Here is a 27,223-nt window from a genome sequence, read left to right on the forward strand (position 1 = left end):
ATATGGAAAATTAATTGTAGCATTCTTTTTCCTGCAACAGTTCTTTTACAGGAGATCAAACACACTCCAAAAAAGCAGTGATTTTTCTAGTTTGTTGTATCTTCATGATTGTATCGTCAGTGATAAAAATTGGGCTAACTTAAAGACACAACTTGATTCAGTTGACATACTTCATAATCACCACAGAACTTTTCTGGAACAATGTTTCAGAAGTTCTCGATATAGAATTATTGCTTAGTCACTGTATACAGATGAGACTGTGACTCAGTTCAACCAAAGTATTCAAAACAGATTAATTTGCTGTCATAAAATTGGACAATCTACTCATTTCAAATGTAATTATCTGTTTAAGATTAGCCATCTTGTAATGTGGGGAATTGGCTTAGATATATTACATATCAGCAAAAATGAAGGGTGGTGGAGGAGATAAATTTAATAAGTGAACAAGACAAGACGTTAGGTTATACAGAGCAGAAATCTGGTTGTGCTCAAGATTAGGCTGGGTACGAACCGAAAAACCAGCCAGGACGGCATTGGAATAATCAACCCTCAAAGGCTACAAAAAGGTATGGATGAAGGTTTCTGCAGCAGGGGTAAGACAGGTGATGACAAAAGCATTTGAAGTAGGTGGTCTTGGTGCTGGAAGAGATGTTAGAAGCTCAGATCATGGAAAAATACAACAAACCTTGTTTATGGTCTGCTTTAGCCTCAGACAATGACAATTGAGTAGGATACCCACTGAAGAAATGTAGCTCCATACAGGATAGAACTGCCAACTGAACCTGTGTATATATCCTCAAACTCAAATACCCATTTCCTCTTTTATTGGTCTGTGTAGTATACTATCTACAGGATATACTGCATAAATGTACATCAATTTCAACACTACTTTGAACTCCTGCAAATTTCTCAACAAGGAATCACATATCATTCTGGTTTAGACATTTTTATTCCTTTGTTGTTGCTGGATTGAAGTTCTGAAATTTTCCAGTTATTTAGCGCTATTACCATAAAACAAAATCCCAGAACTCATTCCCAAAGAGCATGGTGGGTGTACCTGCACCAAATGGACTGTAGTAGTTCACCACCATCTTCTCAGAGACAATTGGGGATGGACAATAAGCAGTGGCCCAGTCAGCAACATCCACATCCAACAAGTGAATAACAATTTTTCTTTTAAAGTAATTTAGGGGAAAAAAACGGTATTGCCTTCTCAGGACATCGAGATTACTTAAAAAGCGTTAGCCTCTGTCCACACTTCTTGAACATATTAAGAAAGATGCAGCTTTGTATTATTTTCTATATTTTGAATAAGAATAGTAAAGCTCTTCATGTTAGCTCTTCCCTTTAAGTAACATCCTCCAATCTATCATAGCCAATTGGCAATTCATACCATCTGAATTTCATGTAATTAGATTCAGGACCCTAGTCTCAGAATCATTTTAAAGGATATAACTACATGAAACTTTCATCCAGCTCATTTGAAATGTTTGTTGAGAATCTAAATTATCTATGCACCAAATAAGGTATTCATTAATTCCATTTTTTAAACTATATGTTTGCGGGATTGCAACAAAATTATGCACTAGAAACTGGAGCATGTTGCACAAAAGTTCTGTTGCGGAGTTGACTTCAAGATTTACATTCATTTGTTTAGCCTAAAGAAAACACATTAACCAAAAATCTATCCACAGAACCTTCAATGACCAATGGTATGAATTGCAGTGCTGTGGGTCGTGCATATGCATAGAAGATAAAAAGATATTTCTTTTTTTAATCTGCATGCACATAAGTATAACAATTAGAAAAGATCGGAGGTCAAGAGGAAGGAAGCTGGGACAACTACAGCATAGGCACTACAAACCCAGCTGTCAAGGCTGACCTGCCGAAAGCAAAGTCACAGATTGCAATTAAACTGGAACACTTTGTAATGTGAGAGAATTGTTCCATTTTATCCATATAATTAACTGGAATCTGATGGATGTCAGCAAACATAAAAAAGACTAAGTTTGAAAAAGTGCTCCTATTATCTTAGACCTGCTTCTTTGCAAATTAGTTAAACATAAATGTCTTTACTACTATCTAGTCAATTGTCTTTTGCCTTAGGTCCTTAAACCATTTAAAACCAACAATGGTCAAAACATCCCAACTAAAATTGCTCTAAGCATAGCATGTTACTTCAGGTCCTGCAATAAAGGATTACAATGGCATGTTGGTTTGACTTGTAATTGCTTTTGCCATTTGTGTCTTAAATGAAATAAAAAAAACAAAGAAAATATAAATGATTGGTAAGGACATTAAATTAAATGTTAAATACAGGTAATACCTATAATTAAGGTTTCCAGCTTATTAACAATCCAAGACAAATCGAAGGACACAATGCAGAAAATTAATTTCCCATAATCAAAGAAAATCTGAACAGTGAGTACGTCAACTAAATTTAAATACAGTACCAGGGTCAAAGATGTTTAAAAGACTTTTTGTAAGAGCTGCTACTTGTTTTTTCAGGAGTTACTTTTCCATTTTCAGGGCTCATTTTTCATGTCACCAACTTTTATTGAATGATGCAAACATGTAGTTATGTCACTATCAAAAGGTGCAGTGATGAGTACCCACATGGAACCCAATTTTGCTGCCTTTGTGGCATAGGTGGAACATTCCTTGTTCCAATCCTACTCAAGTCCCTCCCATAACTCTTTCTCCTTTGTGTTGATGACATAATTGGCAATGCTTCCCTCTCATCTGGAATTGACAAAAAGATCAATTTTGCTTTCAATTTTCTGCTCCCACTTCCACATGGCTCATTTCTGACTGCTCACTTCCTGGACACCTGTTTCTGTTTCTGGGGATAGACTGGCCATCGATATCCATTACAAAACTACCGACTCACATTGTCACCATGACCAAAGCTTCCTGTAAAGATTCTATTCCATTCACCAAGTTTCTCAGTCTTTGTTGCATTTGTTCTGATGATGCCATCTTCAACTAGGGGTCTCAAATGTTCTTTAGTAAAATAGATAGCCCAAATACCAATGCTTGTATGCATATATAATTATCAATTCTTTCAACTTGTAATCTGTAAATAAAATGTTTGAGTTAATTTTGATAAAGAAATCTCTCCCCATGTTTCCAAAAGGGGGGACACAAATTGAATCTAACATCAGTGCTAAAGTAACAATTGGAGAAAATAAACAAGGACAAAAGTAATCCCTATCTAGAGGCAAGGTTTGATCATGGATAGTCAACATAGCTTTGTGAGAGGGAGGTCATGGTCGAACAAATCTTGTTGAATTTCTCAAGGAGAAGACCAACCATTTGGATGAGGATAGAACAGTTGATATAGTTTAGGTATAGATTTAGTCGATATTGATTTCGGCAAAGCCTTTGACAAGATTCCACATAGGAAACTGATAAAAAAAGGAAAAGCTCATGGGACTCAGAAACAGCGAGTTGGGTCCAAAATTGGGTTAGTAACAGGAAAAGAGGGCAGTTTTAGAAAACTGTGATCCTGGAGCCCCATGTGCAGTGACATACTACAGGAGATCTGTACGAAGTCTGTTATAGTTTGTGTTCGTTCTAAATGTTGGAGATCAGAATGTTGTGCAGTGATGGCAGGCTGGGGAAGATGATAAGTAAGTTTGCAGATAAAAGAATGAGCGAATGAATGATCAGCAGGTGGTTGCTTACAGGAGAAAACAAACAGTGTCAGATTGACCGATCGGGGCAGTTGCAATTTAATTTTGATAAAAGCGAAGTGATGCAGTTTGGAAAAAGAAACAAGACAAGGGAGTATTCAATAAATGTCAAGACACTAGGAAGCTCAGCAGTACCTTGAAATTCTGGTGCACAGATCCCTGATTTTGGCAGGACAGGTTAAGAGGGTAGTTAAGGTGGTAAACCGGGCTTGCTTATATTATCCGTTATTAGATTAGATTCCCTACAGTATGGAAACAGACCATTTAGCTCAACAAGTCCAAATCGACCAACCGAAAAGTAACCAACCCAGACCCATCCCCTACCCTATATTTACCCCTAACTAATGCACCTAACACTATGGACAATTTAGCAAATCCAATTCACCAAACCTGCACATCTTTGGATTGTGGGAGGAAACCGGAGCACCCGGAGGAACACTGCGTAGACACGGTGAGAATGTGCAAACTCCACACAGACAGAGATGTACACCATGGAAATAGACCCTTCAGTCCAACTTGTCCATGCCGACCAGATATCCCAACACAATCTAGTCCCACCTGCCAGCTCCCGGCCCATGTCCCTCCAAATCCTTCCTGTTCACAAACACATCCAAATCCCTTTTCAATGTTGCAACTGTACCAGCCTCCACCACCACCTCTGACAGCTCATTCCATACATGTACCACCCTCTGTGTAAAAAGGTTGTCCCTTAGGTCTCTTTTATATCTTTCCCCTCTCACCCTTAATCTATGTCGTCTAGTTCTGGGCTCCCCCACCCCAGGGAAGAGACTTTGTCTATTTATCCTGTCCGTGCCCCTCATAATTTTGTAAACCTCTATAAAGGTCACCCCTCAGCTTCCAACGTTCCAGGGAAAACAGCCCCAGCCTGTTCAGCCTCTCCTCAAATCCTCCAACCCTGGCAACATCCTTGTAAATCTTTTCTGAATCCTTTCAAGTTTCACAACCTCTTTCCAATAGGAAGGAGACCAGAATTGCATGCAATATTCCAACAGCGGCCTAACCAAAGTCCTGTATTTCTGCAACATGACCTCCCAACTCCTGTACTCAATACTCTGAGCAATAAAGGAAAGCATACTCAACGCCTTATTCACTATCTTATCTACCTGCGACTCCACTTTCAAGGAGCTATGAACCTGCACCCTAAGGTCTCTTTGTTCAGCAACACTCCCTAGGACCTTACCATTGAGTGTCTAAGTCCTGCTAAGATTTGCTTTCCCAAAATGCAGCACCTCGCATTTACCTAAAATAAACTCCATCTGCCACTTCTCAGCCCATTGGCCCATCTGATCAAGATCCCATTGTAATCTGAGGTAACCTTCTTTGCTGTCCAGTATACCTCCACTTTTGGTGTCATGTGCAAACTTAATAACTATACCTGTTATGCTCACATCCAAATCATTTACATAAACAAAAAGTAGTGGACCCAGCACTGATCTTTGTGGCACTCCACTGGTCACAGGCCTCCAATCTGAAAAACTACCCTCCACCACTACCCTCTGTCTTCTACGTTTGAGCCAGTTCTCTATTCAAATGGCTAGTTCTGTATTCTGAGAGATCTAACTTTGCCAACCAGTCTCCCATGGGGAACTTTGTCGAACACCTTATTGAAGTCCATATACGTCACAGCTACCACTCTGCCCTCATCAATCCTCTTTGTTGCTTCTTCAAATAACTCAATCAAGTTTGACAAAATTTTCACCGTACAAAACCATGTTGACTATCCCTAATCAGTCCTTGCCTTTCCAAATACATGTACATCCTGTCCCTCAGGATTCCCTCCAACAACTTGTCCAACACCGACGTCAGACTCACTGGACTATAGTTCCCTGGCTTGTCCTTACCATTCTTCTTAAACAGTGGCACCAAGTTAGCCAACCTCCCGTCATCTGGCACCTCACCTGTGCCTATTGATGATACAAATATTTCAGTAAGAGGCCCAGCAATCACTTCCCTAGGGTACAACTGATCAGGTCTTGGGAAATTATCCACTTTTATGCATTTCAAGACATCCATCACTTCCTGCTCTGTAATATGGAGATTTTTCAAGATGTCACCATCTATTTCCCTACATTCTATATCTTGCATGTCCTTTTCCACAGTAAATACTAATATAAAATACTTGTTTAGTATCTCCCCATTTCTTGCGACTCCACACAAGGTCCACCTTGCTGATCTTTGAGTGGCCCTAGTCTCTTCCCTAGTTACTCTTTTGTCCTTTATGGATTCTCCTGAACTCTATTTGCCAAAGCTATCTCATGTCTCCTTTTTGCCCTCCTGATTTCCTTCTTAAGTATACTCCTACTTCCTTTATACTCTTCTAAGAGACTCACTCGACCTATCCTGTCTGTACCTAGCATATGCTTCCTTCTTTTCCTTAACCAAACCCTCAATTTCTTTAGTCATCCAGCATTCCCTATACCTACTAGCCTTTCCTTTCACCCTAACAGGAATATACTTTCCTTGGACTCTTGTTATCTCATTTCTGAAGGCTTCCCATTTTCCAACCATTCCTTTTCCTGCGAACATTTGCCCCAATCAGCTTTTGAAAGTTCTTGCCTACCACTGTCAAAATTGGCCTTTGTCAAATCTAGAACTTCAGCCTATAGATCTGGTGTATCCTTTACCATCACTATTTTAAAACTAATAGAATTATGGTTGCTGGCCCCAAAATGCTCCCCCACTGACACCTCAGTCATAGAGGCCTACAACACGGAACAGACCCTTCAGTCCAACTTGTCCATGCCGACCAGAAATCCCAAACCAATCTAGTCCCACCTGCCAGCAACTGGCCCATGTCCCTCCAACCCTTCCCATTCATATACTCATCCAGATGCCTTTTACATTTTGCAATTGTACTAGCCTCCACCACTTCCTCTGGCAGCTCATTCCATACACATGCCATCCTCTGCGTGAAAACGTTACCCCTTAGGTCCCTTTTATATCTTTCCCCTCTCACCCTAAACCTATGCCCACTTATTCTGGACTCCCCCACCCCAGGCAAAAGACTTTGTCTATTTATTCTAAGCATGCACCTCATGATTTTATAAATTTCTGTAAGGTCATCCTCAGCCTCAGACGCTCCAGCGAAAACAGCCCTATCCTATTCAACCACTCCCTATAGCTCAAATCCTGCAACCCTGGCAACACCCTTGTAAATCTTTTCTGAACCCTTTCAAGTTTCCCAACAACTTTCCGATAGGAAGGAGACCAGAATTGCACACAATATTCCAACAGTGGCCTAACCAATGTCTTATACAGCTGCAACATGACCTCCCAACTCCTGTACTCAATACTCTGACCAATAAAGGAGCATCTGCCTTGCCTTATTACCCAAGAGTAGGTCAAGTTTTGCACCTTCTCTCGTAGGTACATCCACATACTGAATCAGAAAATTTTCATGTACATACACTTAAATTCCTTTCCATCTAAACCTTTAACACTGTGGCTGTTCCAGTCGCCTGAGGTGGGAATTGAACCCAGGTCCCTGGCACTGTGAAGCAGCAGTGCTGTTCAATACAGATAAAAAGAACAGCAAGGTCATATTGGAACTGTACAGAACTTTGCTTAGCTCACTGGAATACTATGTGTAATACTGGTCACCACACTATAGGAAGGATGTGATTGCACTAAAAGGAGTGCAAAGGAAATTCACCAGGATGATGCTGGTGAGAATGTGAATAGGATATAACAGGCAGGGAAAGAGTGAGATTTTGAGTTTTGTGGAAGAAGAAGTTCAGCTGAGCATGAGTCATCAGATAAGAACTTGCAGTTAACAATGGGGTGCTGGAGGCAAAGGTAATGGGTTAACAAGGTGGAAAAGCAGTCATTATGTTGATCCATTTCACAATATTAGAAGCATTCAAAATGTAAGTTTAGCAAGATCAGTTTAACAAGGTGAAAAGTATTTGTTATGTGAAGTGAGTTAAGGTTAAGAACATTCATTGTGAAACAGCAGGTGGTTTAATCATTACTGTTGATGCTCACTGATTGTAACGATAACAGTCACCAAATCAATATGTATGCTGTCTTATCTGGAAGCTCCTCCCTGTAAAACCACTATATAATTCATTAAGAAACTGCTTTTACAGAGAAGACAGAGAACCCATGTCCCTGAGCACGTGGGTGATTGTTGTCTCTCCCTGCGGGGCCTGGAATATTTGGGTATGGAAAGGCTGAATAGAAAGCAGCTGTTCCCCTTCATTGAGGTGTCAATAACAAGGGGACATAATTTTAAAATGAAATGCAGGAGGTTTAGAGGGGAAAAGCTCTCATATCCAGATTGTGGTGGGGATCTGGAAATTATTGCCTTGTTTTTTTGGGGGGGGGGTAGTGGTTGGATCGGCTGAAACAGGAAATTTCATAACCTTTAAAAAGTACTAATTAAATACTTAATTATAATTAAAATTTGCAGGCTCATAACACGGAAAGCTATGGGCCCGGTTTATGAAAATGGGACAAATATAGGTAGTAGCATGTCTGTGACCACACAAATTTGACAGACCAATTTGACAAATTTGGCCTTTCCTGTACTGTATGATCCTATGACTTTAATCAGCTCATCTCCCACCACTATACATACATCATATCTGCCCCATTTCCTAATATATAATATCCACTCAATTTTCTCAGACAGATGGCCGATAGTTTATGGATTTTTTACGAAAAGCAACAAAGCTGTCAGTTATTATAAACCTCTCCTCCCTTCTGGTCAACACTCAAGCTAGACAATACCTATTTTAAAAGCACAAATTCAGTAGGATGCCCTGTCAGGATTCTACATTTTGGTGCATCTGTTCAAATTAAATTAATTGATCACTGAGCTTAGAATAAAAGCAACACTAACATAGATTTATAGCTAGGAATTGCAGGTTGGAGCACATGAAAGCAGCGACTTTGACACTGTGAACATTTTTGGACTCTCATCTGTTCACTTGCCTGCTAATAACTGGATGCAACCCCGATGAGTACTCTCAATTATCCACTTCTCTGGCCTCCTGAAATTGTGTTGTAAGTGGTACAAGACCAGCCAAAATCCTTCTGAATGTTGTGTTGTGTGCTTGTAAGGTGCGACAAGTAAAGCCTGATGTTACTGTAGTGCAACTTGTAAATGGCACTTTATTGCCACTGTAGCTCAATTGTAGCTCACTGTAGCTCAGCTGAAGGGAGTGAATGTTCATGGTGGTGGATGGGGTGCAAACCAAGTGAGATGTTTTGTGCTGAATGGTTTGAATGTTTCAAGTTGCCATTACCTAAATTGCTTTTCTTCAACTTTATAATTATGCAAATATCTAATACACTTTTAATGCTGAACAAAAAGATGCTGGAAATGTGAAACCAAAACAGAAATTGCTGGAGAAACTCAGCACATCTAGCAGCATCTAGAAAGTTGAGAAAGTTGAGTCAACATTTCAGACTGAGAGAGCCTTAAAGGAAAAGATGACAATGAAAGGATGGCAAAATTACAGAGTTGCCAAATGAGACTAATTGGGGGGGGGGAAGAAAAAGAGACTGCAAGTTTCCCTCTGACTAATGCACCTAACACTATGGGCAATTTAGCATGGCCAATTCACCTGACCTGCACATTTTTGGACTGTGGGAGGAAACCGGAGCACCCGGAGGAAACTCACGCAGACACGGGGAGAATGTGCAAACTCCACACAGACGGTCACCTGAGGCTGAAATTGAACCAGGGTCCCTGGTGTGAGGCAGCAGTGCTAACCACTGAGACACCGTGCCGCCCCCAATCTAAATTAAACTCCATCTGCCACTTCTCAGCCCATTAGCCCAGCTGATCAAGATCCCGTTATAATCTGAGGTAACCTTCTTTGCTGTCCAATACACCTCCAATTTTGTGTAATCTGCAAACTAACTATACCTCTTATGCTCACATCCAAATCATTTACATAAATCATGAAAAGTAGTGGATCCAGCACTGATCTTTGTGGCACTCCACTGATCACAGGCCACCAGTCCAACAACCCTTCACCATCAACCTCTGTCGTCTACCTTTCAGCCAAATGGCTAGTTCACCCTGTATACCATGAGATCTAACCTTGCTAACCAGTCTCCCATGGAGAACCTTGTCAAACACCTTATTGAAGTCCATATTGATCACGTCTATTGCTCTGCCCTCATCAATCCTCTCTGCTACTTCTTCGAGAAACTCAATCAAGTTCATGAGACATGTTTTCCATGCACAAAACCATGCTGACTATCTCTAATCAGTCCTTGCCTTTCAAAATACATGTTGAACCTGTCGCTCAGGATTCCCTCCAACTTCTTGCTCACCATCAACGTCAGCCTCACCAGTTTACAGTTACTGGCTTGTCCTTACCACATTTCTGAAACAGTGGCACCACGTTAGCAACCTCCTGTTTTCTGGCACCTCAATTGTGACGATTCAGCAAATATCTCAGCAAGGAACCCAGCAATCATTTCCCTAGCTTCCCACAGAGTTCTAGGGTATACCTGATCAGGTCCTGGGGATTTATCCAGTTTTATGCATTTCAAGACATCCAGCACTTTCTCCATTGTAATAGGGACATTTTTCAAGATGTTACCATCTATTTCTCTACATTCTATATCTTCCATGTCCTTCTCTACAGTAAACACTGATGCAAAAAACTCATTTAGTATCTCCCCCATTTCCTGCTGTGATATTAATTTGCTCCACTGACCTGCAAGAAATTGAATACCCCCAAGGGTGGCATGTCTTTGTCTTATAGGTGGTATGTTGTAGGTTTACATGGCCATTTCCTTGCCATTCAGGGACGATTTACATTTTTCATCCCCTATTCAGGGATCAAGAACCACATTACAGTTGGAATTTGACTACTCCCCTGTTGTTACAAAACAAAATGATTTACAACATATTTGACCATTTAGGGATGATTAGCATTACATTGTTTCTCGAGGTGAGGTAGTCACTGCACTGTATCTTGAGTGACATGGGACTGTGAGGGAGTGACTGGGGGTTGTCTTGTGCGCATTACTAACTGTGATGTAAAGATTGTGTGTAAAGGAAGTACTGTTTCCTTTGTTCAGGGAGAGCTTTTGCCACAACTCTAAGCCCTGCAAGGTGTGTTAGAAGTTCCTCCAGAGAGCCCTGAACATGCCTCACAAGCATGGCGAGGAGTGTTCAGAGTTTCTCCAAAGCTTGTACTGGACTGTGCTTAATAAATTTGTTTGTTCACAGAAGTTGGTGTGTTGCAGTTGCATCAAGTGTTTAAGAAACTCTGGAAAAAGAACTTAAGACTGTGGCTCCAACCAGAGGCCACCTTGCTGACCTTTGAGGGGCCCTATTCTTCCCGTAGGTACCCTTTTATCCTTCATGTATTTGTAAAAATCCTTTGGATTCTCCTTAACCTTATTTACCAAAGCTATCTCATGTCCCCTTTTTGTTCTTCTGATTTCCCTCTTAACTATACTCCTGCCTTTATACTCTATGGATTCACTTGATCTATCCTGGGTATACCTGACATATGCTTCCTTCTTTTCCTTAACCAAACCGTCAGTTTCTCCATCCAGCATTCCCTACACATAACAGCTTTTCCTAACAGGAATATACTGTCGCTGGACTCTCGTTATCTCATTTCTGAAGGCTTCCCACTTTTTAGCTGTCCCTTTACCTGCGAACATCTGTCCCCAGCTTTTGAATGTTTTTGCCTAATAATGTCAAAACTAGCCTTCCTCCAAATTAGAACGTCAACTTCTAGATTCGGTCTATCCTTTTCCAACACTATTTTAAAACTAATAGAACTTTGGTTGCTGGCCCCAAAGTTCTTCCCAACTGACGCCACAGTCACCTTCCCTGCCTAGTTTCCCAGGAGTAGGTCAAACTTTGCACCTTCTCTAGTAGGTACATCCACATACTGAATCAGAAAATTTCTCTCCATCTAAACCTTTTGAAATTTTCTGCTAACTGCTTCAGTTGTTGTCTCTTCTCAAGACATGTGTTTATTTCTGGCTTTTGGGCACAACATTTATGTTATAAAATATATTTTCCAACAGAGTTGAATTATTTGAAGTTGGCTTCGCAATATTTCAGAAACATACATCAGAAATAAAAATAATCGCATTAATGTTATCATCTCCAATTTCAATCACTTTTGACACTAATGCTTAGCTGAATTTATAAGCCAATGAGACAAGTTGATAAAACGTGGATATGGAAAAAAACCACAGCAGATGAAGCAACATCAGAAGAGTTGACATTTTGGGCTGGACCATTCATCGGGACTGGGGTTGGAGAGGATTTGAAATAAATGGAGGAAGGAGGTAGAGCTCAGAGCTCAGGGAAGGTAGGTGAGGTTGGTCAGTGAGAAGGGTGAAGTGACTACGTAGACAAGTGCTGAGGAAGGAGATGTGACTGTCACGGAAGGATTGTTTCAGGATGTGGCTGAAGAGTTTCAGAGCAGAGGAGATGACCAGGAGATTGCAGTGGGAGACAGACCCATTGAGATCTTTGTGGAGAGAGGAGGAAAAATTCTTCAAGGTGGACATTCTTGACATAGGCTTCACAGTATGGTTTTTCAGCAACTCGAGAGGTAGTGAGGACTGCCCCCACCTCCATTTGTTTCTCAGCCCCCTTCCTTCCCACCCCCCCCACCAAGTCCAGAAGAAGAGTCCTGTCCGAAATGTCGACTCTCCTGTTCTTCTGGTGTTGCTTGATCTGCTGTGCTTTTTCCAGCTCCACATTTTATCGACTCTGACTTTTCAGCATCTGCAGCCCTTACTATCTCCAAGTTGATGAAAATTGTGATTGCTTGAAAGTAACTGCGTAAAACCTGGTGAAAAGGATGTTGCGAGTATACTGCACATAAAATAAAATAAAATGCTGGTAAATGTTTTGAAAACAGAAAGATGTCATGCTTCAGGCCAATCATCGACCTGTCAATGCAAGACACCATTTTGGGATTTTAGCCATAGTCAGTCAGAGATGTATGCTTTTAGTTTAGAAAACAAAAGGCCATTATTTTCTCAGTTATGAAGGGTTTGCTAGAGTAGAGAAACAACAATTTCCCTTACTGGCCTTCAGTGAAGAGCAGACAGTTTAACAGGCTCCCGAAGAGAATCAAGTTCATAGAAATATCTTGAGTTTGGGTAAAGGTGGACATTTTTGAATCAGTGTTTTAATAGAATTGCTAGACAGTGGATCCGTTTTGGATTGTCCTCGCAAACTTTGGAGATGCAGATCAAGTTCCACCACCCATGATTCCTAATATTTGGGTCTCAAATACAGAGTAAAAATCTAAGGAAAGTCTGTTCCGGCTTACAACCTGGAAATGATATGGCTGAATTTAATTTATCCTCTTATTTCTGACATGTTATACTGAAAGGAATGAGTCAGGTGTCCTCTTGATGAAAGGTGAAAATGACACACCAGCTGACCGATGCTTACCTGCCAAGACATATCAGCTTTGGAAAATGCACAGAGGCAATGAAATGCAGTAAGTTCTTCAAGAGTGGTAATGGCAAGGGTTAAAATTGTCATTTCAGAATGGGTTTTTTTTGTTCATAAACATCAAGAACTTCCTAATTTAACAAACTTGCATAAATGTTCATGAGACAGTGATGCACTTAGAAGGTGCAAATTTCCTATCCACAGTGGATTCGAGATTTCTAAGAATCAACCCCTATTGAAGTATTTTTCTGAACTTACAAATAAAAAAAGTCACATTTGAATTTAATCGAAAAGTAGAAGGTGTGATGGGTTTGATGTTCTCTTAGTGAAGTGAGCCTAATCAGTCTTAAATTGCCCAGCTTATTCCTTTGTATTTTTTAAAGAAGTACAACATTGGCCAAGTGCAACATTCTCCATTCCATGTCTCTTGGAATATAGCAGTTCATGTCTCTGCTGCTTAAATTTTTGCATTCCTTAATATTCTGGAGTAGAAACTACCTGAATTCCAATTTATCAATTTTGTCACATTCATCTGTTTAATTAGTCTCCTTTTCAAAGGATTGCGAAGATGATTCAGGAGAAGAGTGACAGTAATAGGGTGATTGTTATGGGAGACTTTAACTTTCCTGATATTGATTGGGAAAGCTATAGCTCAAGTTCATTAGATGGGTCAGTGTTTGTGCAATGTGTGCAGGAGAGTTTCCTGACACAATATGTAGATAAGCCAACAAGAGGTGAGGCCATACTGGATTTGGTTCTGGGTAACGAACCAGGCCAGGTATTAGAACTAGAGGTAGGTGAGCACTTTGGGGACAGTGACCACAATTCGGTGATTTTTACTCTCGTGATGGAGAGGGATAAGTGTGTACTACAGGGCAAGAGTTATAGCTGGGGGCAGGGAAATTATGATGCGTTGAGGCATGACTTAGGATGTGTGGATTGGAAAAGTAGATTCCAAGGCAAGAGCGTAATTGATATGTGGAACTTGTTCAAGGAGCAACTATTGAGTGTCCTTGATAAATACGTACCTATCAGGCAGGGAGGAAAGGGTCGTGTGAGGGAGCCGTGGTTTAATAAGGAGTTGGAATCCCTTGTTAAATGGAAGAGGGCGGCCTTTGTAAAGATGAGGCGTGAAGGTTCAATAGGGGCAATTGAGAGTTATAAGGTAGCCCGGAAGGACCTGAAGAGAGAGCTAAGAGCAGCAAGGAGGGGACATGAAAGGTCCTTAGTTGGTAGGATTAGGGAAAACCCTAAAGCTTTCTATAGGTATGTTAGGAATAAAAGAATGACTAGGGAAGGAATAGGTCCAATCAAGGATAGTAATGGGAAGTTGCGTGTGGAGGCTGAAGAGATTGGAGAGGCGCTGAATGAATACTTTTCGTCAGTATTCACTCAGGAACAGGACATTGTTGTCGATATGAATACTGAGGCATGAATAAGTAGAATGGATGGCTTTGAGATATGTAGAGAAGAGGTGTTGGAAATTCTGGCAAGGGTGAAAATAGATAAGTCCCCTGGGCCTGATGGCATTTATCCTAGGATTCTCTGGGAAGCAAGGGAGGAGATTGCAGAGCCATTGGCCTTGATTTTTGTGTCCTCTTTGTCGACAGGAGTAGTGCCAGAGGACTGGAGGCTAGCAAACGTGGTTCCCTTGTTCAAGAAGGGGAGTAGGGATAATCCTAGTAACTATAGGCCAGTGAGTCTCACTTCTGTTGTGGGCAAAGTCTTAGAGAGAATTGTAAGGGATAGGATTTATGCACATCTGGAGAAGAATGATGTGATCAAGGATAGTCAGCATGGTTTTGTGAAGGGCAGGTCGTGCCTCACAAACCTTATTGAATTCTTTGAGAAGGTGACTAAGGAGGTAGATGAGGGGAAAGCGGTAGATGTGGTATATATGGATTTTAGTAAGGCGTTTGATAAGGTCCCCCATGGTAGGCTACTGCAGAAAATACAGAGATATGGCATTGAGGGTGAGTTGGAGGTTTGGATTAGGAATTGGCTCTCTGGAAGAAGACAGAGGGTAGTAGTTGATGGCAAAGGTTCATCTTGGAGTGCCGTCACTAGCGGTGTTCCGCAAGGATCTGTTTTGGGACCATTGCTGTTTGTCATTTTTATAAATGACCTGGAGGAAGGGTTAGAAGGTTGGGTGAGCAAGTTTGCGGATGATACGAAAGTCGGAGGAGTTGTAGACAGTGAGGAAGGATATGGCAGGTTACAGCGGGATATAGAGAAGCTGCAGAGCTGGGCAGAAAGGTGGCAAATGGAGTTCAATGTAGCTAAGTGTGAAGTGATTCACTTTGGTAAGAGTAATAAAAAGATGGATTACTGGGCTAATGGTAGACTACTTGGTAGTGTGGAAGAGCAGAGGGATCTTGGTGTCCATGTACACAGATCTCTGAAAGTTGCCACCCAGGTAAATAGTGCAGTGAAGAAGGCATATGGCGTACTGGCTTTTATTGGTAGAGGAATTGAGTTCCGGAGTCCTGAGGTCATGCTGCAGTTGTATAAGACTCTGGTGCGGCCGCATCTGGAATATTGTGTGCAGTTTTGGTCGCCATACTATAGGAAGGATGTGGAGGCACTGGAACGGGTGCAGAGGAAGTTTACCAGGATGTTGCCTGGTATGGTAGGAAAATCCTATGAGGAAAGGCTGAGGCACTTGGGGTTGTTTTCATTGGAGAAAAGAAGGTTTAGGGGTGATTTGATAGAGGTGTACAAGATGATTAGGGGGTTAGATAGGGTTGACAGTGAGAACCTTTTTCCACGTATGGAGTCAGCTATTACAAGGGGGCATAGCTTTAAATTAAGGGGGGGTAGATATAGGACTGATGTTAGGGGTAGGTTCTTCACTCAGCGAGTCGTAAGTTCATGGAATGCCCTGCCAGTAGCAGTAGTGGACTCTCCCTCTTTATGGGTATTTAAGCGGGCATTGGATAGGTATATGGAGGATAGTGGGTTAGTGTAGGTTAGGTGGGCTTTGATCGGCGCAACATCGAGGGCTGAAGGGCCTGTACTGCGCTGTATTCTTCTATGTTCTATGTTCATATTTATTTATATTTAATCAATTAATTTTTAGTGCTCCTCCCTTTCAAAACACTTCTGAATTCTTTCCTTCAGTTTTTTGAAATATACAAATATTTTGACAGTCCTTAATTCCAAAAATAGGCAATGTTTGTCCATTAGTTATTACATCTTTTTGACTGTCTAACTTGCGCTGCTTAAAATATCTTATTGATTTAACTACCAGTTCTATTTGTATGTTTGTACTAGGATTCAGGATATCAGATCTGCATGGATGAGTTAGACCAAAGGGTCTGTTTTCGTACTGTACAGTTTGGATTCTATAACTCGAGTGTCCTGCTTATGCTTTTGGCATCTTCCAATTTGAGCCAATATAATCAGAAAACCTGCAGGGGTCACGAGACCGATTCGAAAGTTCAAAGCTTAGTTTAATTTCCAGATCTGCAAAAAACCAAAAAAGCTGCAGGTTCACAAGATGTCAAGAAAATTACTCATTCCTTTTCATCTACCTCAATATTTTTTCTGGGCAAATGATAATGCAATTCTTTCCATGTTCTGGGCCAAGTCTTTGACAGCAGGTCAAAGCTTCCCAAATAATATTATGCTGCCAGAAATGCACATCCCAACTCAAAGACGACTGATGTGAGCGAATGTCTTCAGGTGCATATTTTATTTTCTCTCATTGCCACTGAAATAATTCCAGAGAGGCCAGTATCTTGTCATCAAGTCACCCTTTATTTCCACATGCATAGGACTTGATACTGGTGTGGCATCTTCACAGCCAGGTTTCAAGAGTGAACACGATGTCTGAAACTCCTGTTTTTAATCTGTCACTAGGGCTTTCTGATTAAATCAGATTAACAGTTCCAATCAGAGAACTCATTTTATGAGGTCCACCTAGCTGACCTTGTTACAATCATTACAGACACCATCCAGGACACAGCAGTTCACTTGACAGGCATAACATTCTCAAAACAAAAATTGACTCTCTCAAGCAGAGTAGCAGCAATATGTACAATCTAGAAGATACACTGCAGAAATTCACCAAAGATCTTTCGGCAGCCCCTTCCAAACTCAACTACTTCCACCGAGAAGGACAAGAGTAGCAGATACATGGGAACATCACCAGCTGCAAGTTCCCCTCCAAGCCACTCATTATCCTGACTTGGAAATATATCAATGTTCCTTCACTGTCACTGGGTCAATTTCCTGGAATACCAGATGTATGCTCATTGAGCTTGAAGATTCATTTCCAGACATTTCGTCACCCTACTAGGTAACATCTTCAGTGGGCCTCAGGCGAAGAAGCTCTGCTGAAAATTCCTGCTTTCCATTTATATGTTTGGGTTTCTTTGGGTTGGTGATGCCATTTCCTGCGGTAATGTTATTTCCTGTGGTGAAGTCACTTCCTGTTCCTTTTCTCAGGGGGTGGTAGATGGAGTCTAACTCGATGTGTTTGTTGATTCAGTTCTGGTTGGAATGCCATGCTTCTAGGAATTCTCGTGCATGTCTTTGTTTGGCTTGTCCTGGGACGGATGTGTTGTCCCAGTTGAAGTGGTGTCCTTCCTCATCTGTATGCAAGGACACTATTGAGAGAGGGTCATGCCTTTTTGTGGCTAGTTAGTGTTCATGTATCCTGATGGCTAGTTTGGAAAGCCTCCAGCTATCTTAGAAAAAGAACATCTTCACTGATCCCCACTGTAATGTTAAAAGATTAAATTGCAATCTCTCTCTGGACATTAATATTAAAGAGTTAAACTGCACTGAAGTGGGTGGGGATGACAGTCAGACAGGAATGCAAATGACTCCCACTCCAATTAGACAGTCATTTGCTATACTCCCCCCTACTATTATCAAGTTAAACTATCATTTAATCACTTCCATACATTCATAGCCATCCACAGCCAATCAGGTTCACTTGCATGATCATCCCCAATGCAGAGGCCCTTCACACCTACATTGTTAGAGGAAGAAGCAGGAGCTCGAACTCATTTGCAGGGCCACCCCAAAGCGAGGACACATCACACCTACATTAATTCCCCAAGACAATGAGTCAGGAAATCGCTTGCATAACGATTCCCCAGGATTAGGGCATTAGCATTATCTCAGAGGAAGATCTCATCTTACCACTGTACCTGGAGTGACTGTGAAGGAGTGACTGGAGGTTGTCTTGAGTGGCATGTGACTATGAGGGAGTGGCCAGACTGTGAGCATGACCACAAAAAAAGGGGTTGGGTTTTCTTTGTTCAGTGTCTCACTTTGACTCAACTTTGCATGCCTGCGAAGAAGGTCAAATGGGTCACCTAACTTTAACTGTTTGTAGACGTTGGTGTGTGTGAATTGCATCTCGTGTGTGAAACATCAGGAAAAGAACCTAACACTATAAGAGACCATATTGTAAAGGAAAACTGAACTTCACAATGAAACAGCAAGAACGTGAACAGCTTTCAGTTTTAGAAGAACATTAACAATTTACATGTGCTAAGAATATCACAAGAAACAAAGTAACTGCCTATAGGATGAAAATCCTAACAATGCTCTTCCAAATGAAATAAATCAACACCTTCAAACATCTGTTAACTAGCAGACAAAAATAACAAAATTCATCAATTTCAAAACCAGAAAACGGCTTTCAGATCTATTTTATAGTTCAGGAAATCCTTAAGATTTCAAACACCTTCTAGATCGACAGCAAATCAAATGCAGACCATGTTAGCAGACTTCTCTACTAAATGGGAAGAATATCAGATCATGTGTTACACATTACATAGTGAACAATGCGGCTATGGAAACTGAATGTAAATGCTAATTTCATAAAATTGTCATTAATTTGTTTAAAAGACCAGTCACTTGAAATTGTTCAATCACAATAGGATCTAACTCTAGAATGAGCATTCGAATAGCTGTGAAAAACAGAATGTAATAAACTGTTCAAGAAGTAATATTCAACAAATGACCCTTCTTTTTAAACAAGTTATCAATTGGAAGTAAATGTCATTGGTTGAGCCAACATTTATTGCCTATTCCTAAAAACCCACAAGAAGCAAACTTTGAGAAGTGCTGGTGTAGATACACCGACATCAGAGATAGTTCCAGAGTTTGACAATAACAGAATGGCAATCTATAAGTCAGGCTGATGAGCAGTTAAGTGGGAAACTTGACGATGATGTTGTACCCAGCATATCTGCTACCCTTGACCTTTTAATCAGTTCCCAACCTTTTCAGTATCAAGCAGATTTCCCTTATTCTATGTATACACAGTGTCAAACGTCAGCAGATATTGCCTTCGATAACAGACACAGAAGCTCCACAGGAGATTGGAAGCAGGGATGTGAAGATTTTACAGTACACTTCTCTTCTTGTCATGTTATACCGGTAGTGTCAGATATGTCAAGTATGACTATGTGGCAGAGTTCCCCTCCCTCACCTATTTCCATTGACTCCAGTTTTCCTTGATGCTACATTTGATCAAATATGGCCTTGATGTCAAGGGCAGTCACTCTCACCTTATTTCCTGGATTCAGCTCTTTTGTCCTTGTTTCAACTAAAACTGAAGTGAGGTCAGGTGCTGAGCAATCCTGGTGGAAACTAAAATGAGCATTGGTGAGCAGGTTCTTGCGAAGCAACCACTGCTGGATAGCAGTGCTGATACTGCTGGGATGGTTATAAGAGTCCTATGGGATATGTTTGCCACTCTCAGTATTCTGGATGTTGTTATTGTGACAACAACCCATGGCTGGCTCATAAGATTTTTAAAGCATTTAAAACAACACTTGGCTTTCAGCAGGTTACAAGTTCACTTGAATAAGGTCAGTTTGACGGCAAGGCAGAATAAGCAATTCAGACAATAAAGATTTTCTTACTTGTCTGATCATTTACCTCTCCACCCTGCTCTCCTCAGAGCTGTCTCCCTTAGAATTGCTGATGGGGCACAGATTAAAACTTCAAATCCCTGCATTGCTGAGTAACTTGGTTTTAAAAGATAATCGTAGGGCAATTTAGGTGGCATTTCTTTGGGGAAGCTAATCCTGGAGTAGGTAGGTGCAGAATTATAATGAATAACACCATGCAAAAACGTTGTCTACACTTGGACATGGACAATGCACCTGGACAAGAAATCTGTGCAGGAAGGGTACATCCATTGTATTTTTTAGACACAATGGAAGCAACTACAGTTGGAATTGCTATCACTTTATCCCATTATTTCAGCCTACCCAGTTATCAACTTTTCTGCAGGAGCCATCTACTCAGAATCCCTACAAAGTGGAAGCAGACCATTTGGCCTGTCGAGTCCACACTGACCTCCGATCATCATGCCACTCAGATCCACTCCATCCCCACAACCATTCATTTTCTATGGCTAATTTACCTAAGCTTCACTATCCGTGGGCACTCCACACATCCTGCACATCTTTAGACCGTGGGGGAAAACCGGAGCACTCAGGAAACTCATGCAGACATGGGGAGAACGTGAAATTCCATACAGATTCTCTTGAGGGTGGAATCGAGCCTGGATACCTTCTGCTCTGAGGCAGCAGTGCTAACCACTGAGCCACCATGCCGTTTCTAGCGAGGTAGCCACCAGGCAGTCTGAGTGGGTTCTTTAATATCTTTCACCAAGTGTTCGCTCAGTAGCGCCATTACTGATGATGTGGAGGAGTCCTAAAGGATATAGCTCAGAGACTGGATTGAGACTGAAACAATAAGAGGGAAAAACGTAGTGAAAAATAGCATGTAATAAACTGTTCAAGAAGCAATATTCAACAAATGATCTTTTTTGAAACATGTTATTCATTGGAAGTAAGTGTCATTGGTTTTGCCAACATTTATTGCCTATTCCTAAGCATTACCAATCTATTTGCAGCAGTTGCATCTGTTCAGGCAGTATCAGGAGTGACCACTGCAGTCCTTGTACAGATGAGTCCCGCCCTAGCAATGAGAATATATTCCGCAATAAGGATATATTCCACAATGTGCTGTGACATTATCATCACGCTGAATGGGGCAGATTGTGAACAGAGTGAGCAATGAAATGAGCATCCATGAGATGTTATGGGCCATTAGCAACAACAGAAATGTACTCAGCCATAAACTGTTATGGCTTGATATAGCCCCCACCTTAATATTACCATCGAGCCAGGTGATCAGCCCTGAATCAAAGAAGAGTTATGGGGGCATGCTAACAGCGCAGAATCTTACAATTGTTACTGTGCAAGAGGATATTCAGTCCATCATGTCTGTGTTGACTGTTCAAATGAGCACATTTATGGAATGCCAACCTTCTGCTTTTCCCTCCCACACTCTTGCACATTACTTCTCTATAAATAATCATCCAATGCCCTTTTGAACGCTTATTGAGCTTGCCTCCAAAACATCAGGGTATACATTCCATAGCCTGACATCCCTAAAGTATTTTCTCACATCACACTTGTTTCTTTTGTACATAATTTTAAACCAATGCCCTCTTGCTCATGTTCCTTTTATAATCAGGAACAGCTTCTTACTATCTGCTCTATCTAGCCTGCTCATGGTTTTGAAAACCTCAATCAAATTGCCTGCTTCTCTCCAGGGAAAACTGAACATAGAACAGTACAGCATAGGAACAGACCCTTTGGCACACCATGTCTGCGCTGACCACAATACCATTCTAAACTAATCCCATCTGCTTAGTCCCAACTTCTTCAATTTATCCTCATAACTGAAGTTTCTCATTCCTGGATTTCTCACATTTATTCTTGACAATAGTTTCTGCCCTCTTTCCAATGCATTCATAGTTTTCTGATAATGTGGTGCCCAAAACTCTAATCAATACTCCTAACTACTGTTAGGACATGGAGACAAACAGTTGAACCAAATCAGTCTCTTCACCTCTGTATTTGCAACATAGTAAAATTAAAACCTTAGGAGTCCCTCAATAGTTAGTCCAATGGTTTCTAACCAGCCTTTTAAAAAACAATCGCAGACTTTACAAATAATTAATTCCAGACACTGGTTTTAACATTGAATATAGAACAGTACAGTACAGTACCAGCACAGGCATTTCAGCCTATGATGTTGTGCTGAAAATGATGCCAAATTAAACTAATCCCTTCTGCCTGCCCTCGGTATATATCCCTCCAGTTCTTGCACACTCATATACTTACCTAAAAGCCCCTTAAACACCCCTATCATATCTGCCTCCACCATTATCGCTGGCAGCGTGTTCCAGACTCCTACCACTAAAAGATATTGCCTGTCCTTTCCCCCTCTCACCTTAAATGCGTGCCACCTAGGATTACACATTTCAACTGTGGGAAAAAGATTCTGACTGTCAGCCCTATCTATGCATCTCATAATTTTGTGGACTTCTATCAAGTCTTTCCTCAGCCTCTGCCGCTCCAGAGAAAACAACCCAAGTTTTTTCTAGCCTTTTCTTATAAGTTCATACCCTCTAAACCAGGCAACAATCCTGGTAAACCTCTTCTGCTTCTTCTTCAAAGCCTCCACATCCTTCCTCTCACATGGGGACAAGAATTGAACAAGTGTGACTTAACCAAAAATTTTATAAATCTGCAACATGATATTCTGACGATTTTTTTTAGCTTTGACAAAGGGTTAGTTAGACTCTAAATGTCAGCTCTCTTCTCTCCTTACAGATGCTGAGATTTTCCAGCATTTTCTTTTGGTTTCAGATGCTAGCATCCGCAGTAATTTGCTTTTATTCTGACGATTGTACTCAGTGCCCCGACCAACAAAGGCAAGCATACTGTATGCCTTCTTCACCACCCTATCTACTTCTGTAGCCACTTCCAAGGAGCTAGGGACTTGAACCCCAAGATCCCTCTGTACATCAATGCTGTTCAAGGGCCTTCCATTAACTAAATTTTTCCTCTCAAAGTGCAGCACCTCACACTGACAAGGATTAAACTCTATCTGCCATTTCTCCAACTATATCTACAACTGATTTTTTCCTGTTATACTCTTGACAACCTTTTACACTATCCACAACTCCAATTATTGTGTTGTTTGCAAACTTACAAACTACCCATACATTTTCATCCAAGTCATTTATATACGTCACAAAAGGCAGAGATCCAAGTACGGATCCCTGTGGAACACTACTAGTCATGGACCTCCAGCCAGAAAAAACACCCTTCCACCACTACCCCCTGCCTTCTATGACCAGCCAATTCTGAATCCAAGTTGCCAAGTCACCAAGGATCCCATGCATCTTAATCTTGTGGTTGAGCCAACCATGAGCGACCTTGTTGAAAGCCTTACTAAAATCCATGTAAACATCGTCTACCCTCAATTAACTGCGTCACCTCCTCAAAAAATTTCATCAAGTTAGTGACACATGATGTGCCCTATACAAAGCCATGCTGACTGTCATTAACTTGGCCACACTTTTTCAAATACACTTAACTCCTATCCTACTAATTCTCTCCAATAGCTTCTCAACTACCAATGTGAGTGCCGCTGGACTAGATTCTTGGATTATCCCTATTTCCCTCTTGAACAGAGAAACAATATTACCTACTCACCAGGCCTCCAGGACCTCTCCAGTGGCTAGTGAGGATATAAAGATCTTGGTCAAGGCCCAGCAATCTCCTCTCTTGCTTCTCTCAATAAGTGGAGGTAGATTCCATCTGGCCCTGGGGATTTATCCACCTTAATGCTTTACAAGAGTCCCAATACCATTTCTTTCTAGATCGCAATACGCCTCAACATATTAACCTGCTCCATGCCAATCTCACTATCCTCCAGTCTTTCTCCTGGGTGAATACCATCACAAAGCACTTGTTTAGGATTTCACCCACATCCTCTGCCTCCAAGCACAAGTTCTCTCCTTTAACCTGGAGTGATCCTACCCTCTCCCTCATTATTCTCTTGCTTTTAATGTGAGTATAGAATGTCTTGGGATTCTCTTTAACCCTACTTTTGGCTTCTTAAGCTTTACACATGCTTTTTTTTTCTTCAAGTTAAACAAAATTTGACACAATCCATAGTGTGCCAAAAAGCATTAGTGTCACCAACAGTTATCTTGATACATACTACCTGTTCAGAGCACGTGAACAAACGGCAAGTAACATTCACACAATAAATGCCAGGCAATGGCTACCTCCAATAACAGACAGACAATCTAACCACTGTCCCCGGACATTCCATGCTAGTACCATTGCTGAATCCCCTACAATCAACAAAGCATTTATCCAGAAAAGAAAATGAGGCAAGTTGGGTTGGTGATGTTATTTCCTGTGGTGAAGTCACTTCCTGTTCCTTTTCTCAAGAGGTGGTAGATGGGGTCTAACTTGATGTGTTTGTTGATACAGTTCCGATTGTAATGCCATGCTTCTAGGAATTCTCGTGCATGTCTCTGTTTGGCTTGTCCCAGTCAAAGTGGTGTCCTTCCTCATCCATATGCAAGGATACTAGTGAGAGTGTGTCATGTCTTTTTGTGGCTAGTTGGTGTTCATGTATCCTGCTGGCTAGTTTTGGCCTGTTTGTCCAATGTAGTATTTGTTACAGTTCTTGGAAGGTATTTTGTAGATGACATTAGTTTTGCTTGTTGTCTGTATAGGGTCTTTCAAGTTCATTAGCTGCTGTTTTAGTTTGTTGGTGGGTTTGTGGGCTACCATGTTGCCAAGAGGTCTGAGTAGTTTGGCAGTCATTTCCAAGTTGTCTTTGATGTACACCAGCTTCATTCGGAGGCTCACTACAGGTGTTACCTAGTATGGTGACAAAATGTCTGGAAATGAATCTTCCAGCTCAGCGAGCAAACCTACATACAGAACCTCCACCTGAGCTACAAATCTTCTCAAAAGTCAATAAATAATTACTCATTCACTTAGGACTGAGAGAGGTCTTAGACAGTGGGGATAGAGGTGATAAAAGGATAGGTGTTACAAACTCATACAATTAGATGTAAGATGAGTGAGGTGTCAGGGATGATTGAGTGGACTCTGTAGAGAGAATAAACCTTCAGGATGCTGACAGGAGAGAGGAAGTAGTATTTGGTGAAAGTAGAAATGGCAGAAGGTCAGAATCCTTCTACAAATGTTCTCAAAACTCGGTAATTCTTTGAATATGGTGGTTGGTGGCTGGAAAAAGGACAAGAGGAATCTATCATAATTCTGGGTAAGGGGTGACAGAAGTAATGCCGGAAACAGGTCAGATATGGTTGATGACATACGAACCACATGGCTGGTTGGCTAGCTGAGAGACGAGGTGAAATCGAGGAAAATGTGCACATATCAGAAATGTTGTTGTGGAAGGTTTCATCATCAGACATGACAGAAAAAAAACTGGCAAAATAGAGTGGAGTCCTCCCAGAAGGCACGGTAGCCGGGCGTGTTTGCGGATGGGGTGGGGGTGCAATGAATATTAGTAGAAAGCCAATTTCCAGAAAGAGAGAGTCGACGACGATGGGAATGTCAGACGGACCATATTAAAAGATGGGTGGACGCTAGAAGTTAAAGTTTTTCCTGTGCCAGACAAGAGTAGGAAACAGCTCCGACAGTGTCTTTTGTTATATGATATCTCTGTCTGTTAATCCCTCCCACCCTCACCCCTTGATTCCTCCCACTCCTCCTACATCAACATAGGTTGCTTCCTCCGGTTCACGTTCAATACTACTCTCTTTCCGCAGATGCTGCCAAACTTGCTCTGTCCAGCACTGTTTCCATTTCAGATTTACAGCATCCGCAGTAATTGCTTTTCTTTACGTTCTACACTATCCGCGGATACAACCCGCCCTGCGGGATTTGATTATTCCACTTTCGTGTTTATTCCACTTACAGTTTCAAATCCTAACAACAACAATAATAAACAAACAGGCACAATAGTGTGCTGATTCAGGACTCAGGCGACCACCCGGCTACAGATCACCACAAAAACCAACACCTTCCGAAAGGAGGCGCTTGGTGCTATCTGCAGACGCGATGTAAAAACTCGGAACAATACCAGCCAAATAGTTTTACACTTGATTGAAAAGCAAGAGGAAAGGCCAGGGGCATTGTAAAACAGGGTCCATTATTTAAACCTATATATTCAACCATCAAAAACAGGAATTTCATCATGTACTGCATTAAAAAAAGTAAAGCATCAGAAGTGAATGCAATAAAGCACGCACATCATACTGAGTAAGATCGGTTTTTAAGCCACTCACCGTTCACTGGCTGTAGCCGCAACTCCGGCGATCTTACCGACAATTCCGCGTTTCCATGCAGCTAAACAACAAGGCGGCGGAAGGACAAGATGGCCCGCACGCCGACCTGGGTCATGTGACCCAGCGAGTGGAGGCGGTTCCGAGTGCCAACGCCACACAGCGGAGCGAGCGGCGCAGCCACACGACCACAGCGGCATGCTGGGAGAGTGTCTGGTTACTGTGGAGACGACGGGGTAAGGATAATATGTTCGAGGAGGAGAAGAACAGTGCAAGTTACTCGGACATGTTTTCAGTGGACTCGGAGCTTGAACGAATGGTTCCTGTTTTATCAATCTTCATTATATTTATTTTGTTCGTACTAACTAATTTTTTCTTGTTGTACATGATTCCGGTAAATATATATAACCACTCGCCTCTGTCTTTGCGAAGAGGGACGTAAATAAAGTGGGAATTGGATTTCACGTTGTTTATTTCTTCTCAGGTGAGGGATCCATCTTCTGGTTGAAAACTTATTTATAAACTTTCTTTGCAGTTGGAAAAAAATAGTTGAATGTCTGAATGTTATGTTCATTTCTGAGGTTCGCGAGCACCCCGGAGTTTGTAAAATGCTACAGACCAATGTAAACGAACATATTGACTAATTGTTCAGATTATTGATGGAGGGATACGTCAGTTTCGAAGTGGTTTTCTATGAAGTGAGAAGTCATTACGATTGTATTAATATTAATGTCCGGTCGTATTGTAAAAACAGTTTTTGGAAGTCATTCAGTTTTACTCCTTTTAAATACACTTTTTAAAAACTTAAACTTATCAATGTGTATCTAGTGTTGCCTCAGCATTTTTGGGGATGTTTACATAATGTACAACACGAATCGCGTGCAGTATATAGTATAGAGAAAAATCGTCTTCTGGGTGATTTTAAGAAACAAATGT

At 41.3% G+C, this 27,223-nt stretch overlaps 2 protein-coding genes across 10 annotated transcripts in view; one reads left to right on the forward strand and one right to left on the reverse strand.

The window, feature by feature from the left end:
• LOC140495845 (ecto-NOX disulfide-thiol exchanger 2-like) overlaps nt 1–26,417 on the reverse strand; it is a 227,290-nt gene extending 200,873 nt beyond the window's left edge. For 3 of the 6 annotated variants that reach the window (XM_072595025.1, XM_072595024.1, XM_072595018.1), the window contains exon 1: nt 26,291–26,417. The gene's annotated coding sequence lies outside the window, so the exon portion shown is untranslated. Of the gene's footprint in view, nt 1–20,512; nt 20,838–26,290 lie in introns of all 6 variants that reach the window. The other 3 variants (XM_072595021.1, XM_072595019.1, XM_072595022.1) reach the window with 3 other exon arrangements.
• Nucleotides 26,418–26,471: 54 nt separating this feature from the next.
• Nucleotides 26,472–27,223, forward strand: part of LOC140495844 (ATP-binding cassette sub-family C member 5-like) — a 190,835-nt gene continuing 190,083 nt past the window's right edge. The window contains exon 1 of one of the 4 annotated variants that reach the window (XM_072595007.1): nt 26,472–26,771. The gene's annotated coding sequence lies outside the window, so the exon portion shown is untranslated. The remainder of the gene's footprint in view (nt 26,772–27,223) is intronic. The other 3 variants (XM_072595008.1, XM_072595009.1, XM_072595011.1) reach the window with 3 other exon arrangements.

Source organism: Chiloscyllium punctatum, chromosome 25 (assembly GCF_047496795.1).
Source record: "Chiloscyllium punctatum isolate Juve2018m chromosome 25, sChiPun1.3, whole genome shotgun sequence".
Classification (NCBI taxonomy): Eukaryota; Metazoa; Chordata; class Chondrichthyes; order Orectolobiformes; family Hemiscylliidae; genus Chiloscyllium; species Chiloscyllium punctatum.